Here is an 18,591-nt window from a genome sequence, read left to right as displayed (position 1 = left end):
GTTTGGGTAAACTCCGGGAGCAGTGATGGACAGGGAGGGCTGGTGTGCTGTGGTTTGTGGGGTCGCAAAAAGTTGGACATGACTGAGCGACTGAACTGAACTGAACAGACACTAATGTGCCTTTCTTAAGTTGGCCCAGGCACCCTACATATTTGTCTTTTTTTTTTTTTTTTTACTTCAGAAGAGCTTTAATCATGAAATATAGTCCAAGAAAAAGAGGTATCACTTGCATCAGTGCAACTCACATTTGCCTTGCCTTTCTCTTTTAACAGTCTTTGCTGTATTTGTCTTAGCAAAGTGACAAATTATTAGCCATTTGGAGTGTATGACATTAAAATTTCCCTGTAAGCAGAATTCACTTTTATTTAACAGGTCCATGGTGCTAATGATCCATCTTCTGGTGATCATTCATATTTTATAAATCACCAACTGAAAGCATTAGTTTTTAAAATAATTCTTGATCTTAAATTCTTGGTTTTAAAATCTACTATAAAGTTTGTATCTATAGTATTTAAATAACTTGCAATCAATTTATTGATTACATAACAAATTTCTAGTTGTCTAACTTAAGGGCGGTAATCTTGCAGGATGGAAATGCAGCAACAATGACAGCCACATAAAAAACACTATGTGAAACAAGAGTTGAAATATGGGTTCAAATGTCATATTGGTTAGTAAAATGCACCTCTAGTGAGCAAACTATTTATTTGAGGTTTAAAAAATCTCTTACATTTGTTTCTGTACAGTGTTCACAGTGCATATATTTAAATTGAGCTTGCTAAATGAATTAATTCTGAAATATTGAATTAAATCAATTAAATGTGTTTAGTTAAGAGTTTTTTTTAATGCTTCTCATATTTCCCTTTCACTGTTTGTGTCTTCTTACAATCATTTATCATAGAAATTCTTCTTAGATATATATATATATAAAATATATAATATGTGACATATATTATATGTCATATAATTGAAACATTTCTCTAGCAATAGATATTTTAAGATATTTGAAAGAAAAGATGTTATGTGAAAGGATTAGAGAGATTACACCATTCATAGGAATGGGGAATATAGATATGTTATGAAGAACCATGTGAGATGGAAGGAGAAAATAAAATCATCAGTTAAGTAGCAGCATCAGTAGACAAGAAATAAAAATTATAAGCTTGACAATAAAGGATAATTAGTTTTGAGGTGACTTTTAAAAAGCAGTCAAAGTTCAAATTGAATATAATCAGAAATAATATATCCATGAATTATAGTTGTCAGGTATATTCACTTTCAAAATGACTATATATGTGTGTAATTGTGTGCTTTTGTATAGAAATATACGGTAGGAAAAAGGGAAGATAGTATTTCCACAGCAAGAGATTTTACCTTACATTTCTATAAATATAACTGAATTATAATACTCTTCTTTTATCATAAACACAGAATTAGCTTGGGTAAACATTACATTAATACTAAATCTTTGTCAGTTTGCTTTTTGCATTTAGGTCTACAATCCATGAAGAAGTTATTTATGTATGGTATCATAGGGATCAAATTATCTTTTTTCATGTGATAGCTAAGCACTTCAGACCACAAAATTAACATAGGTTGCCTACACCTTACAACAAACACTACTTCTGTCTATTAAGGCAACATCAAGCTAGGAAAGAAAAACTAGGACCAGTGTCCAAGCCCAATTATTGGAAACAGGATCACCTAGTCAATACCTTGATATATCATTAAATAGTCTTTATTTGTGAATGGATATCTCCACTTTGTTCCATCAATTCAGTCAGTTTAGTCGCTCAGTCATGTCCAACTCTTTGCAACCCCATGGGCTCTATGCAGCACACCAGGCTTCACTGTCCATCACCAACTCTCGAAGCTTGCTCAAACTCATGTCCATCAAGTCAGTGATGCCCTCCAACCATCTCATCCTCTGTCGTCCCTTTCTCCTGCCTTCAATATTTCAGGGTTATCATAAGGGTTTTTCCCAGTGAGTCAGTTCTTCGTATCAGGTGGCCAAAGTATTGGAGCTTCAACTTCAGCAACAGTGCTTCCAGTGAATATTCAGGACTGATTTCCTCTAGGATGGACTGGTTTGATCTCCTTGCTGTCCAAAGGACTCTCAAGAGTCTTCTCCAACACCACAGTTCAAAAGGATCAATTCTTTAGTGCTCAGCTTTCTTTATGTTCCAACTCTTACATCCATACATGACTACCAGAAAAATCATAATATGACTATATGGACTTTATTGGTAAAGTATTATTTCCATTTTTTAATATGCTGTAAGTGTTGGTCATAGTTTTTCTTCCAGGGAGCAAGTGTCTTTTAATTTCAAGGCTGCAATCACCATCTGCAATGATTGTGGAGCCCAAGAAAATAGTATAGGACATAACTTTATTCTATATATCTGCTTTTCTTTCTGTAGCATGGCATTACACTCTCTAAATTACTATAGGTTTGTAACTATTGATGACTGGTAGAGCAAGTTTTACAATCTTGTCCTTTGTTAGGAGTGCCTGGCTTACTTACAGATGTGTGAAGAATTATGTAAACTTATGTCAGTTTGTCAACTTTATTTAAAAATTTGTTAAGATTTTTGAATGGGATTGCAATGAATTTAAAAATTAATTTGAGGTATTTCCGAAGATGGCGGAGGAGTAGGACAGGGAGAACACTTTCTCCCCCACAAATTCATCAAAAGAACATTTAAAGGCCGAGTAAATTCCACAGAACAACTATTGAATGCCAGCAGAGGACATCAGGCACCCAGAAAAGCAACCCAAGACTTCGAAAGGAGGTAGGAAAAAATATAAAAGACAAAAAAAGAGACAAAAGAGGGAGGGACGGAGTTTCATCCCAGGAAGGGAGTCTTAAAAAGAGAGAAGTTTCCAAACACAAGGAAACCTTCTCACTGCCAAATCTGTGCCGAGCCTTGGAAGCACAGAGGGCAACATAACAGGTAGGAAAAATAAATAAACAATTAAAACCTGCAGATTGCGAGCCTTATGGTAACTCCCCCAGAGGAGAAGCAGCGCAGACGCCTGCACACGCCACTAGCAAGCAGGGGCTGGGCAGGGAGGCGCTGCGTGGGCTGCATCGCTTAGAGTAAGGATCTGGCCTGAATACCCTGAGCCCTATCTGAGCGAAATAATTTGGGCTAGCAAACAAGACTGTGGGATATCTACCACGCGAAAAGCCAGCCCTAACCTAAGACACCGCCAGGCCCATGCACAGAACAAAGGACTGAACAGAGATAGCCAGCTGCAGACCATCCCCCTCTGGTAACAGGCAGCCAGAGCCAGAAGGGGGCAATCGCAGCCCCAGAGAGACATTATCTATAAAACTGTAAGCAGGCTTCTTTGCTAACTAAAACTTCTTGGGGGTCTGGACAGTCAACATCTGCCTGAGAAGGTGTGCCGGTTGTACACCTAGATAACCTAGCGGCAGGGAGGTGATAAGTCTCAGCAATAGCGCTTGCCAAACACCTCATCACCTGAGCTGCTCGGACCTGGGACGGGCACAAAACGCAGGCCCAACCGAGTCTGCGCCTCTGAGGATTACCCGAGTGCCTAAACCCGAGCGGCTTGGACCTGGGAGGTGCAGGCAGCCCAGGGCCGGCCACGGATGGTTCCTGGCAGAGCAACCTAGAGCCTGAGCAGTGTGGGCAGGGAGGCTACACGCGCCGTGAGCTGGGGCAGATCCAGTGTGGCTGAGGCACTGTGAGCACACGCCAGTGTTACTTGTTTGCAGCATCCCTCCCTCCCTCCCCACAGCGCAACTGAACAAGTGAGCCTAAAAAAAAAAAAAAAAAAAGTGTCCGCCACCGTCCCCTTTGATCAGAGCAGAAACCAGACACTGAAGAGACCAGCAAACAGAAGCTATAACAGAGGGAACCGCCTTGGAAGCTACAGGCAATAGATTAAAACCTTGTGGTTAGTACCGACTACATTAGGAAGGGGCCTATAGATCTTGAGAAATATAAGTCAGACCAAGGAACTAGCCAAAAATGAACTGAACCCACAATACTCACAACAAAACCAGAGAAAGTCCTAGATATATTTTTACTATTTTTACAATCATTCTTTTTTTTTCTTTTAATTTTTTAAAAAAATTTTAAGTCCTCTATTATTCCTTTAGTTTTCACTTTTATAACCTATTACTTTGTAAAAAAAAAAAACAAAAAAACAAAAAAAAACTTATTTTTTTAAAGCAAACTTCATATATACATTTTTTATAAATTTTTTGACCTTTTTTTTTTCTTCTTCTTTTCTTTAACATTGTATTTTTGAAATTCCAAACTCTACTCTAGATTTTTATTTATAGCCTTTTGGTATTTGTTATCAATTTTTTACCTATAGTTTTTTTTTTTTTTTATAATTTCTGTGACTTTTTTTTTCTCTGTTTCTTTCTCTTCTTCTTTTATATAACATTGTATATCTGAAATTCCAAACTCTACTCTAGATTTTTAATTTATGCTTCTTGGTATTTGTTATCAATTTTGTACCTGTATTTTCTTTATAATTTTTGCGACTTTGTTTTTGTTTGTTTGTTTGTTTTTCGCTCTTTATTTTTCGTCTTCCTTTTTTTAACACTGTATTTTTGAAATTCCAAACTACTCTAGGTTTTTAACTTTTGCTTTTTGGTATTAGTTATCAATTTTGTACCTATATTTTCTTTATAATTTTTGCGACCTTGTTTGTTTTTGTTTATTCATTTTTTCTCTCTTTCTTTTCCTTCTTCTTTTCTTTAACATCGTATTTTTGAAACTCCAAACTCTACTCTAGATTTTTAATTTTTGCTTTTATGTATTTGTTACCAATTTTGTACCTTTAAGAACCCAGTCTTCAGTACTCATTTTTCACTAGGGAGCGAGATCACTGGTTTGACTGCTCTCTCTCCCTTTGGACTCTCCTTTTCTCCACCAGGTCGCCTGTGTCTTCTCCCTAACCCCTCTCTACTCTACCCAACTCTATGAATCTCTGTGTGTTCCAGATGGTGGAGAACACTTAAGGAACTGATTACTGGCTGGATCTATCTCCCTCCTTTTCATTCCCCCCTTTTATCCTCCTGGCCACCTCTGTCTCTTTCCTCCTTCTCTTCTCTGTGTAACTCTGTGAACATCTCTGAGTGGTCCAGTTGTGAAGTGCACATAAGGAAGTGATTACTGGCTAGCCCACTCTCTCCTCTATTGATTCCATCTCATCTCATTCGGGTCACCTCTAAGTCCCTCCTCCCTCTTCTCTTCTCCATGTAATGCTGTGAACCTCTCTGGGTGACCCTCATGGTAGAGAAACTTTTCATCTGTAATGTAGATGTTTTATCAATGGTGCTGTATAGAAGGAGAAGTTTTGAAACTACTGTAAAAATAAGACTGATAACTGGAAGCAGGAGGCTTAAGTCCAAACCCTGACTCCAGGGAACTCCTGACTCCAAGGAACATTAATTGACAGGAGCTCATCAAATGCCTCCATACCTACACTGAAACGAAGCACCACACAAGGGCCAACAAGTTCCAGGGCAAGACATACCAAGCAAATTCTCCAGCAACAAAGGAACACAGCCCTGAGCTCCAAGATACAGGCTGCCCAAAGTCACCCCCAAACCATAGACATCTCATAACTCATTACTGGACACTTCATTTCACTCCAGAGAGAAGAAATACAGCTCCACCCACCAGAACAGAGACACAAGCTTCCCTAACCAGGAAACCTTGACAAGCCACCTGTACAAACCCACACACAGCGAGGAAATGCCACAATAAAGAGAACTCCACAAACTGCCAGAATACAGAAAGGACACCCCAAACTCAGCAATTTAAACAAGATGAAGAGACAGAGGAATACCCAGCAGATAAAGGAACAGGATAAATGCCCACCAAACCAAACAAAAAAGGAAGAGATAGGGAATCTACCTGATAAAGAATTCCAAATAATGATAGTGAAATTGATCCAAAATTTTGAAATCAAAATGAAATCACAGATAAATAGCCTGGAGACAAGGATTGAGAAGATGCAAGAAAGGTTTAACAAGGATCTAGAAGAAATAAAAAAGAGTCAATATATAATGAATAATGCAATAAATGAAATTAAAAACACTCTGGAGGCAACAAATAGTAGAATAACAGAGGCAGAAGATAGGATTAGTGAATTAGAATATAGAATGGTAAAAATAAATGAATCAGAGAGGATAAAAGAAAAACGAATTAAAAGAAATGAGGACAATCTCAGAGACCTCCAGGACAATATTAAACGCTACAACATTCGAATCATAGGGGTCCCAGAAGAAGAAGAAAAAAGAAACACCATGAGAAAATACTTGAGGAGATAATAGTTGAAAACTTCCCTAAAATGGGGAAGGAAATAATCACCCAAGTCCAAGAAACCCAGAGAGTCCCAAACAGGATAAACCCAAGGCGAAACACCCCAAGACACATATTAATCAAATTAACAAAGATCAAACACAAAGAACAAATATTAAAAGCAGCAACGGAAAAACAACAAATAACACACAAGGGAATTCCCATAAGGATAACAGCTGATCTTTCAATAGAAACTCTTCAAGCCAGGAGGGAATGGCAAGACATACTTAAAAAGATGAAAGAAAATAACCTACAGCTCAGATTATTGTACCCAGCAAGGATCTCATTCAAATATGAAGGAGAAATCAAAAGCTTTTCAGACAAGCAAAAACTGACAGAATTCTGCACCACAAAATCAGCTCTCCAACAAATACTACAGGATATTCTCTAGACAGGAAACACAAAAACGGTATATAAATTCAAACCCAAAACAATAAAGTAAATGGCAACGGGATCATACTTATCAGTAATTACCTTAAACATAAATGGGTTGAATGCCCCAACCAAAAGACAAAGACTGGCTGAATGGATACAGAAACAAGACCCCTACATATGTTATCTACAAGAGACCCACTTCAAAGGAGGGGACACATACAGACTGAAAGTGAAAGGCTGGAAAAAAATTTTCCATGCAAATAGGGACCAAAAGAAAGCAGGAGTAGCAATACTCATATCAGATAAAATAGACTTTAAAACAAAGGCTGTGAAAAGAGACAAAGATGGTCACTACATAATGATCAAAGGGTCAATCCAAGAAGAAGATATAACAATTATAAATATATGTGCACCCAACACGGGAGCACTGCAATATGTAAGACAAATGCTAACAAGTATGAAAGGAGAAATTAACAATAACACAGTAATAGTGGGAGACTTTAATACCCCACTCACACCTATGGATAGATCAAATAAACAGAAAATTAACAAGGAAACACAAACTTTAAATGATACAATAGACCAGTTAGACCTAATTGGTATCTATAGGACATTTCATCCCAAAACAATGAATTTCACCTTTTTCTCAAGCGCACATGGAACCTTTTCCAGGATAGATCACATCCTGGGCCATAAATCTAGCCTTGGTAAATTCAAAAAAATAGAAATCATTCCAAGCATCTTTTCTGACCACAATGCAGTAAGATTAGATCTCAATTACAGGAGAAAAACTATTAAAAATTCCAACATATGGGGGCTGAACAACACGCTGCTGAATAACCAACAAATCACAGATGAAATCAAAAAAGAAATCAAAATTTGCATAGAAACGAATGAAAATTAAAGCACAAAAACCCAAAACCTGTGGGACACTGTAAAAGCAGCCCTAAGGGGAAAGTTCATAGCAATACAGGCATACCTCAAGAAACAAGAAAAAAGTCAAATAAATAACCTAACTCTACACATAAAGCAACTAGAAAAGGAAGAAATGAAGAACCCCAGGGTTAATAGAAGGAAAGAAATCTTAAAAATTAGGGCAGAAATAAATGCAAAAGAAACAAAAGAGACCATAGCAAAAATCAACAAAGCCAAAAGCTGGTTCTTTGAAAGGATAAATAAAATTGAAAAACCATTAGCCAGACTCATCAAGAAACAAAGGGAGAAAAATCAAATCAATAAAACTAGAAATGAAAATGGAGAGATCACAACAGACAACACACAAATACAAAGGATCATAAGAGACTACTATCAACAATTATATGCCAATAAAATGGGCAACGTGGAAGAAATGGACAAATTCTTAGAAAAGTACAACTTTCCAAAACTGGACCAGGAAGAAATAGAAAATCTTAACAGACCCATCACAAGCATGGAAATTGAAACTGTAATCAAAAATCTTCCAGCAAACAAAAGCCCAGGTCCAGACGGCTTCACAGCTGAATTCTACCAAAAATTTAGAGAAGAGCTAACACCTATCCTACTCAAACTCTTCCGGAAAATTGCAGAGGAAAGTAAACTTCCAAACTCATTCTATGAGGCCACCATCACCCTAATACCAAAACCTGACAAAGATCCCACAAAAAAAGAAAACTACAGGCCAATATCACTGATGAACATAGATGCAAAAATCCTTAACAAAATTCTAGCAATCAGAATCCAACAACACATTAAAAAGATCATACACCATGACCAAGTGGGCTTTATCCCAGGGATGCAAGGATTCTTCAATATCCGCAAATCAATCAATGTAATACACCACATTAACAAATTGAAAAATAAAAACCATATGATTATCTCAATAGATGCAGAGAAAGCCTTTGACAAAATTCAACATCCATTTATGATAACAACTCTCCAGAAAGCAGGAATAGAAGGAACATACCTCAACATAATAAAAGCTATATATGACAAACCCACAGCAAACATTATCCTCAATGGTGAAAAAATTGAAAGCATTTCCTCTAAAGTCAGGAACAAGACAAGGGTGCCCACTTTCACCATTACTATTCAATATAGTTTTGGAAGTTTTGGCCACAGCAATCAGAGCAGAAAAAGAAATAAAAGAAATCCAAATTGGAAAAGAAGAAGTAAAACTCTCACTGTTTGCAGATGACATGATCCTCTATATAGAAAACCCTAAAGACTCCACCAGAAAATTACTAGAACTAATCAATGATTATAGTAAAGTTGCAGGATATAAAATCAACACAGAGAAATCCCTTGCATTCCTATACACTAATAATGAGAAAACAGAAAGAGAAATTAAGGAAACAATTCCATTCACCATTGCAACGGAAAGAATAAAATACTTAGGAATATATCTACCTAAAGAAACTAAAGACCTATATATAGAAAACTATAAAACACTGGTGAAAGAAATCAAAGAGGACACTAATAGATGGAGAAATATACCATGTTCATGGATCAGAAGAATCAATATAGTGAAAATGAGTATACTACCCAAAGCAATTTATAGATTCAATGCAATCCCTATCAAGCTACCAACGGTATTCTTCACAGAACTAGAACAAATAATTTCACAATTTGTATGGAAATACAAAAAACCTCAAAAAGCCAAAGCGATCTTGAGAAAGAAGAATGGAACTGGAGGAATCAACCTACCTGACTTTAGGCTCTACTACAAAGCCACAGTTATCAAGACAGTATGGTACTGGCACAAAGACAGAAATACAGATCAATGGAACAAAATAGAAAGCCCAGAGATAAATCCACCCACGTATGGACACCTTATCTTTGACAAAGGAGGCAAGAATATACAATGGATTAAAGACAATCTCTTTAACAAGTGGTGCTGGGAAAACTGGTCAACCACTTGTAAAAGAATGAAACTAGACCACTTTCTAACACCATGCACAAAAATAAACTCAAAATGGATTAAAGATCTAAACGTAAGACCAGAAACTATAAAACTCCTAGAGGAGAACATAGGCAAAACACTCTCTGACATACATCACAGCAGGATCCTCTATGACCCACCTCCCAGAATATTGGAAATAAAAGCAAAAATATACAAATGGGACCTAATTAAACTTAAAAGCTTCTGCACAACAAAGGAAACTATTAGCAAGGTGAAAAGGCAGCCTTCAGAATGGGAGAAAATAGTAGCAAATGAAACAACTGACAAACAACTAATCTCAAAAATATACAAGCAACTCCTATAGCTCAACTCCAGAAAAATAAATGACCCAATCAAAAAATGGGCCAAAGAACTAAATAGACATTTCTCCAAAGAAGACATACAGATGGCTAACAAACACATGAAAAGATGCTCAACATCACTCATTATCAGAGAAATGCAAATCAAAACCACTATGAGGTACCATTTCACGCCAGTCAGAATGGCTGCGATCCAAAAGTCTACAAGCAATAAATGCTGGAGAGGGTGTGGAGAAAAGGGAACCCTCTTACACTGTTGGTGGGAATGCAAACTAGTACAGCCACTATGGAGAACACTGTGGAGATTCCTTAAAAAAACTGGAAATAGAACTGCCTTATGACCCAGCAATCCCATTGCTGGGCATACACACTGAGGAAACCAGAAGGGAAAGAGACACGTGTACCCCAATGTTCATCGCAGCACTGTTTATAATAGCCAGGACATGAAAGCAACCTAGATGTCCATCAGCAGATGAATGGATAAGGAAACTATGGACCATATACACAATGGAGTATTACTCAGCCATTAGAAAGAATAAATTTGAATCAGTTCTCATGAGGTGGATGAAACTGGAGCCTATTATACAGAGTGAAGTAAGCCAGAAAGAAAAACACCAATACAGTATACTAACGCATATATATGGAATTTAGAAAGATGGTAACAATAATCCTGTGTATGAGACAGCAAAAGAGACACTGATGTATAGAACAGTCTTATGGACTCTGTGGGAGAGGGAGAGGGTGGGGAGATTTGGGACAATGGCATTGAAACATGTAAAATATCATGTATGAAATGAGTCGCCAGTCCAGGTTCGATGCACGATACTGGATGCTTGGGGCTGGTGCACTGGGACGACCCAGAGGGATGGTATGGGGAGGGAGGAGGGAGGAGGGTTCAGGATGGGGAACACATGTATACCTGTGGCGGATTCATTTCGATATTTGGCAAAACTAATACAATATTGTAAAGTTTAAAAATAAAATAAAATTTAAAAAAAATTAATTTGAGGCTTTCCTAGCAGTTCACTGGTTTAAGACTCCACTTCCACTGCAGCAGGCATGTGTTCAACCACCAGTTGGGAACCAAGATCCAGCATACTATGCACCATGGCCAAAAAGTTTTTTTAATTAATAAAGAAGTAAATTCAAGAAGAATGCCACACTTACAATATAAGCTCTCTAATCCTTAAACAGGATATGTCTATTATTTGTATCAATATTTCATAGTTTTGTTAAATGTCTTTTGCTAGACCTATTCCGTAATATTTGATTTTTGATACTGTTGAAATTATCTTTTTAAAAATATTATTTTATATTCTTTATTGGTTTCTATAAATTCAATTATATACATATAGTCTTCTACTTTCAAGAAAATTAGCTAAACTGTATTAAATATTCTAATAGATTATTTAACAGTTTGTAGATTCCTTGGCATTTCTTATGCACTCAATAATATCAACTATGAAAACTAAAATTTATGAATCTATTTCTAGGACTATATGAAGTATTTTCCCTATTCTCCCCACTTAAGTGCAACAAAATCCTTGAATATTACATATAAAAGTTCCACAAGAAAAATGAAAGATGGTGAGGATAAGACTGATTGGAAAACTCAGGACCAGAAAAATGGTACTGAGAGAGTCATTTCCTAGGCAGGTTGATAAGAAGTCTAGGGGTCCCCAAGGAGAGAGCGGTCTGGAGTTTTCAAGGAGGAAGAAAGGACAAACTTTTTTTTCCTTCTCTACATTCCTTAGAATTATATAACAATAATGTGTCCTGCCTGAGGACAGTCTCTGGATTAAACCTTCTGGCCAATTCTGTTATCTTAAAATGTAAATTATGGGAGTAGGTCTGGTGAGGTCTTTACAACCTCCAGACATTCTTTGGATTCATTGGAGAGTATATAACTTCATTGCTAACATTAGCAAGGGGGTACTCTTTCTGCCCCCTTCTGATGGCTATGTCAGAAGCTTTCTCTATCTCCTTTATACTTTAATAAAACTTTATTACACAAAGGCTCTGAGCAATCAAGCCTCGTATCTGGCCCTGGATTGAATTCTTCTCCTCTGGGGGCCAAGAATCCTGGTGTCTTCACGTGATTCAACAACAACCTTTCAGTACAGTGGTGGGTGTTCTCTTTTTGTCTCACTTGTCCCAGAGACACAGGGCTGAAGAATCCAGCAAGCCAAAAATGCTAACCAGTGCAAACAGGAAAATGTCCATACCACAAAACCCTGTTTTCCAGCAAAAATCCAAGAAAAGGCAAACTAGCAAAACAGCAAACTTTTAGTGAATAGCTACTCTATTCCAGTCAAGCACTGTGAAAAAAATTATGGTCCTACTGTCATCCACACTAGCACACTCCAAGGTTCAAACTTGAATTTCCACACTTTCCAGCCTATAAAAAACCTTCCAACTGCACCCTCTCCTGATGAGGTGGCATTAGAGAAAGCCATCCAGGGATCCAGGATCATGTTTTTGTATTTATTTTGTGTTGGAATATACTTGCTTTACAAAGGTGTATTAGTTTCTGCTGTTGTTGTTCCATCAGTCACTCAACCATGTCCAACTCTTTGCAATCCCATGGACTGCAGCATGCCAGGCTTCCCTGTTCTTCACTGTCTCCCAGAATTTGTCAAACTCACGTCTATTGAGTCCATGATACCACGACAGAGTGACTAACACACACACATACACACACACACACACACACACACACACACACACACATCTCTTCTTTAATGTTTGGTAGGTGGGAACATAAAACTGTATTTCCTTAGTCATGTCTGATTCCCTGCAACCTGTAGACTGTAGCCCACTAAGTTCCTCTATCTATGGAATTTTCCAGGCAAGAATACTGGCATGGGTTGCCATTTCCTTCTCCAGTGGATCTTTCTGCCCCTGGGATCAAACCTGCATCTCTTATGTCTCCTAAATTGGCAGGTTGGTTCTTTACCACTAGAGTCACCTGAGATGCCCCAAACTATCTGAGTATGGTGTGTTTTACTTATGTTTTTGTGTTTTATTTATTTCCCAAAGAAGATGTATTCAATTATGGATTCAATCTATTTAAAATTTATAAAACCATTAAGATTTTTTAAAATTCTTGTTTTAATTGTAGAAGAGGTTTATCTAGGATATGCCCATTTTGCTTAAATTGTCAAGTGTGTTAGCTTAAAACTATACATAATACACTTATGACATTTCATGCCTGCTTTGACCTTCCCTTTTTCATGGGTTTCATCTTCCTTCCCTAACATCTTGCCTCAGTAAAGGCCAGAAAAATCTATCAAGAAATAGTTTAATACATTTGAACTTCAAATTTATTGAGCAAAAGAGTGGTCATAATTCCTGAGTGTCTTCTACCTGCCGACAAATGTTCGTACAGTCAAAGTTGTGGTTTTCCCAATAGTCATGTATGGATGTGAGAGTTGGACCATAAAGAAGGCTGAGTGCTGAAGAATTGATGCTTTAAACTGTGGTGTTGGAGAAGTTTCTTAGGCCCTTGGATTGCAAGGAGATCAAACCAGTCAATTCTAAAGGAAATCAACCCTAATATTTATTGGAAGGACTGATGCTGAAGCTCTAATATTTTGGCCACCTGATGTGAAGAACCAGCTCATTAGAAAAGACACTGATTCTGGGAAAGATTTTGAGAAGGGGGCAACAGAGCATAAGATGGTTAACTGGCATCACCATCTCAGTGGACATGATTTTGAGCAACTCTGGGAGATGAAGGACAGGGAAGTCTGGCATGCTGCAGTCCATGGGGTCACAAAGAGTTAGACACGACTGAGCAACTGAACGATGATGTCTTCTGCCTGGAGGTTTTTCTCTCACTATGTTAGTAGATATAAATATATCCAAAGGAGGTGAGAGAAGCAGTTCTGTTGAAATTCATCATGCATCTATCAAGATTCACATACAAATAGAATTATTTGTTTCATCATTTAGTGACACAGGCCCTTATCTACCTAAAATTTCTACATGTTATATTTGCTATTTCTATACTACTATCTTTGAGAATATTCTCCCAAAATATTTTCTACATGTAAGTAGACTGGAATTAATTTACATAAAGATATATCTTATCCTTGGTATAGTTCTTTTATGTCCTTTACTTTCAAAAATAGATTTTTCAGAGTCCAGGTTTACATAATAATGAACATTGTATTTCACCTTTACTATGTCAAGTTAGGAAGAAGAAACATACCAGCTCATACTTTCCAAACCAACTCATTTCTGTGTTTGAGAAGATATTTCACCAAAGAGGAAAATTAGAAAGTTCAAAGAGTCAATTCAAAGAGAAGAGAAGGTAAGAAAGTGGTTAGCAGTGGAAATTCCCCACTTATTTACTTAAGGCTACCTCTTCTGAGCTTTTATGGTAACCAATATGAGATCACTCACACACCTGTGATTTCAAAATAAATTTGACCAATTTGCATAATTTGTTTTAATTCAAACAAAAAATGGAAGCCGTGATTCTCAAGAAGATTAAAAGTTGTTTAGAAACCTAACTCACCCATTGAAAGAAAAAGGAAACTTAAAAAAAAAAAAAAAAAAAAGATGAACAGGTTGTCTCCGGAAATTGTATCAGGTCTGAAGTTTGCGGTTTCTGTAAACGTAGGCCACCAAAAAGGATTCTGCTGAACTGCTGCCCAATAAGGACTGTATATCCTGTCTTCTCTGTACCACTTTGCATGCAGCTCACATTACTTCATTTCCTTTCTGGAACCTTCCCCCGGATTCTTCATATAAGGTCAAACGTGAAGGAGAACTGTTTTGAGTTGTAGTGGCTTCTTCCAAATTTGTCCAGGCACTAATTTCTCTATCTAAGTCTCAGTTTTCTCAATTGAACTGTGAAATCTTAATGATAATCTTTGCCCTGTGATAGCCCTCAAAGTTTTGATATGTTCTTTATGAAATGAAATTTCAGAAAGATCTCTAAAAAAGTGAAAGTTATATATTATGACCATGTATGTTTTGTAAGGAAAGAGTGTATTTGCACAAGTTTGGTTTCTTTAGGGTTTTTATGTGTTTCTTTGCTTCAGAGAACTGAATCCATCAGGGGTGACCACACAGGAAGCTGGCTTCCATATTTAGATGAATAAAGAGCAACCGAAATACCCTCTGACCCCAAAGTCTCTCTTACATCGCCCTGACCCTGTACACTTTGCTTTGTCCTATTTAGTGCCATTTCATAGGTGAGCTATCTTTCTTTGATTTAACAAACACTGATTAGTAATATAAACATAGAATTCACATGGGAAGACACTCTTGCAAGAGAAACTATAGGCTTTTAATAATTACATCATGACAACAGGTATCAACCAGAATTGTGCTTGCTAACTCCTATTCATTGTTCACACCTCTGCATGGATTTAAGTTGACTGCTTTCTCAAATATAAGGCAGATTTCTTACACCTAAAAAAAAAACGACTGCAGAAGGGGAGGGAGGAGTAATGCAGATTCATTTCGATATTTGGCAAAACTAATACAATATTGTAAAGTTTAAAAATAAAATAAAATTTAAAAAATTAATTTTGCAATGAAATTCAAGTTATTGCAGAAGACTTGAATTATATCAGGTATGAGGTATTCAATTAAGTATTGAATTGAATAGTATGAGGGCCAGTGGATACACCTAAGAAGCCCATCAATAGTATATGTTCTTGGTAATTTGATTAGGTTTTATGTTTTCAGCGTCTGATTACTCCCACCTTGCAAAGTGTTAATTTCAACAAAATACTGCTTTCATAAAAAACAAATAGAGAAAAATGATTTCAGAACAAAAATAACAGATTTTGATCAATGTTATAACATTTAAAGACATTTATTTTCATAAAATCAGATCACCAGACATCAGTTTTCTGTGTACAATGGCACATGTAACATATAATACACATATTATACATATATATATAGGGAAGATCTATTACATGTATTACATAGTAGTGTATATAACATGTAGTACATATAGTATACATATGTTATTACATACACTATACATAAATATACAATACGTATAAAGTATTTATGCATGTGCATATATATATAACCATGTTTATATAAGTATATATGTATAGTATCCATTCACCTGATTATGACTGAAGAAATAAGAAAACTTGAACACAAATAAGTGTTTTGGTGTCACAAAAGCTGTTAGAGTTATAAGAGACTACAACTTCTTCACCTGTAGTCTAGACAGACAAGAGTCACATTAAGTCATATCAGCAACTATACTGTGACTGCTCAGTTATTATCTGTTAACATCTTCCATCAAAGGAGGAATTTTTCTTTCCCATGATCTTAATCAAACTGTTATTTCTTCACTTATTACTAAAGGCCTAATCTATGCAAACACAGTGGTAGAAAACTAATTTTCTCATTTATGATGTTTTCTTTATAAAAGCCTTATAAGTTGGATATTAATATTTTCATTGTACACTTAACAAAGCCAAAGTCCAGTAGAGTTGTATATCTGCAAATCTGCATAGGTAACAAGTGCTTGAGTTGATATTCACATATATTATTTGATGTATCCATCCAGCAAGTATTCGTTGAACTCCTATGTTCTAAGCTCTATTCTAGGTACAAGAGATGCATTGTTGTAAAATACAACCATGTCCCTGCTCTTAAAGACCTTACTTCCCAGTGAGGGAAGTAAATAAAACAATTGATAGTTTAGAAAATATGCATTTATGTAAAAATTAAAAACAAAATCTCAGATGATGACATGTTCTATAAACTAAAAGAGTGAGATAATAGTGACTCAGTTAAGTTAGTCCCTCAGTTTTTCCAACTCTTTGCAACTCCATGGAGCACAGTATGCCAGGCCTCCCTGTCCATCACCAACTCCTGGAGTATAGTCAAACTCATGTCCATTGAATCGGGATGTGATCCAGCCATTTCATCCTCTGTTGTCCCCTTCTACTCCCACCTTCGATCTTTCCCAGCATCCTGGTCTTTTCAAATGAGTCAGTTCTTCACATCAGGTGGCCAAAGTATTGGAGCTTCAGCTTAAGCATCAATCCTTCCAATGAATATTCAGGACCAATTTCCTTTAGGATGGACTAGTTGGATCTCCTTGCTGTCCAAGGGACTCTCAAGAGTCTTCTCCAACACCACAGTTCAAAAGCATCAATTATTAGGTGCTCAGCTTTCTTTATAGTCCAACTCTCACATCCACACATGACTAGTGGAAAAACCATAGTTTTGACTAGACGGACCTTTGTTGGCAAAGTAATGTCTCTGCTTTTTAAATGCTGTCTAGGTTGGTCATAACTTTCCTTCCAAGGAGTAAGCATCTTTTAATTTCATGGCTGCAGTCACCATCCGCAGTGATTTTGGAGCCCAAAAAGTAAAGTCTGTCACTGTTTCTACTGTTTCCCCATTTATTTGCCATGAAGTGATGGGGCTGGATGCCATGGTCTTAGTTTTCTGAATGTTGGGTTTTAAGCCAACTTTTTCACCCTCCTCTTTCACTTTCATCAAGATGCTCTTTAGTTCTTCTTCACTTTCTGCCATAATGGTGGTGTTAAATGATAATTACTAGCCTGCAGTGGTGGAGAAGGCAATGGCAACCCACTCCAGTACTCTTGCCTGGAAAATCCTATGCACGGAGGAGCCTGGTAGGCTGCAGTCCATGCGGTCGCGAAGAGTTGGACACTTACTGAGTGGCTTCACTTTCACTTTTCACTTTCATGCATTGGAGAAGAAAATGGCAACCCACTCCATTGTTCTTGCCTGGAGAATCCCAGGGACGGGGGAGCCTGGTGGGCTGCTATCTATGGGGTCGCACAGAGTCGGACATGACTGAAGCGACTTAGCAGCAGCAGCAGCAGTCTACAGTGGTGGTGTACTTGCTAAGTTGTGTCCGACTCTTACAACTCCATGGACTGTAGCATGCCAGGCTCCTCTGTCCATGGGATTCTCCAGGCAAGAATACTGGACTGGGTTGCCATTTCCTCTTCCAGGGGATCTTCCCAAACCATGAATTGAACCTGGGTCTCCTGCATTGCAGACAGGTTCTTTACCAACTGAGCTACAGGAGAAGCCCAAGCCTACAGTAGATGTTAATTTCCTACCCACTTGACCATAACATTTTCACAAAGGCCTTATTCTGAAAACAGAATATCTTTATTCAAGTCACATTAATGACAAAATTTGAGTACTAAAATTATTAATTAGAGCAGTATTTTGATCCTCTCCTTAAATCACTGGATATAGACATTCTGTATTTATTTTTGCATTGAGCTTATTAATTTACCTGGATGACATTGATACTATGGTAATATATTTTTATAGTAATTATACTCTAATCTAGCAAATGGAAGAAAAATAGAATAAAAAGATATTACTGAGGGGAAATAAGGCAGTCCAAATGACAGTAATATATAACCTGAAAATTGAGATAAATGAAATAGATCATTTAAGATAAACAATTTTAGAACATAGAAAGGAAGTTCCAGCCACAAGGTTTCTATTTCCTGCATTAAAGCAACTACTTACTAGATAATAACTTAAGAAATTAGTTCCCAGGGAAGAAGTGAATGGCACATTTCTAAAAGCCAGTTTATAGCTCGCTAAGTAAAACACTTCCAGACTGGAGAAAGATCCATGAGGA

The sequence above is a fragment of the Bos indicus x Bos taurus genome, chromosome 5, assembly GCF_003369695.1.
Source record: "Bos indicus x Bos taurus breed Angus x Brahman F1 hybrid chromosome 5, Bos_hybrid_MaternalHap_v2.0, whole genome shotgun sequence".
Classification (NCBI taxonomy): domain Eukaryota; kingdom Metazoa; phylum Chordata; class Mammalia; order Artiodactyla; family Bovidae; genus Bos; species Bos indicus x Bos taurus.
The sequence above is the reverse complement of the archived record's forward strand: the minus strand, read 5'-3'. Positions refer to the sequence as shown.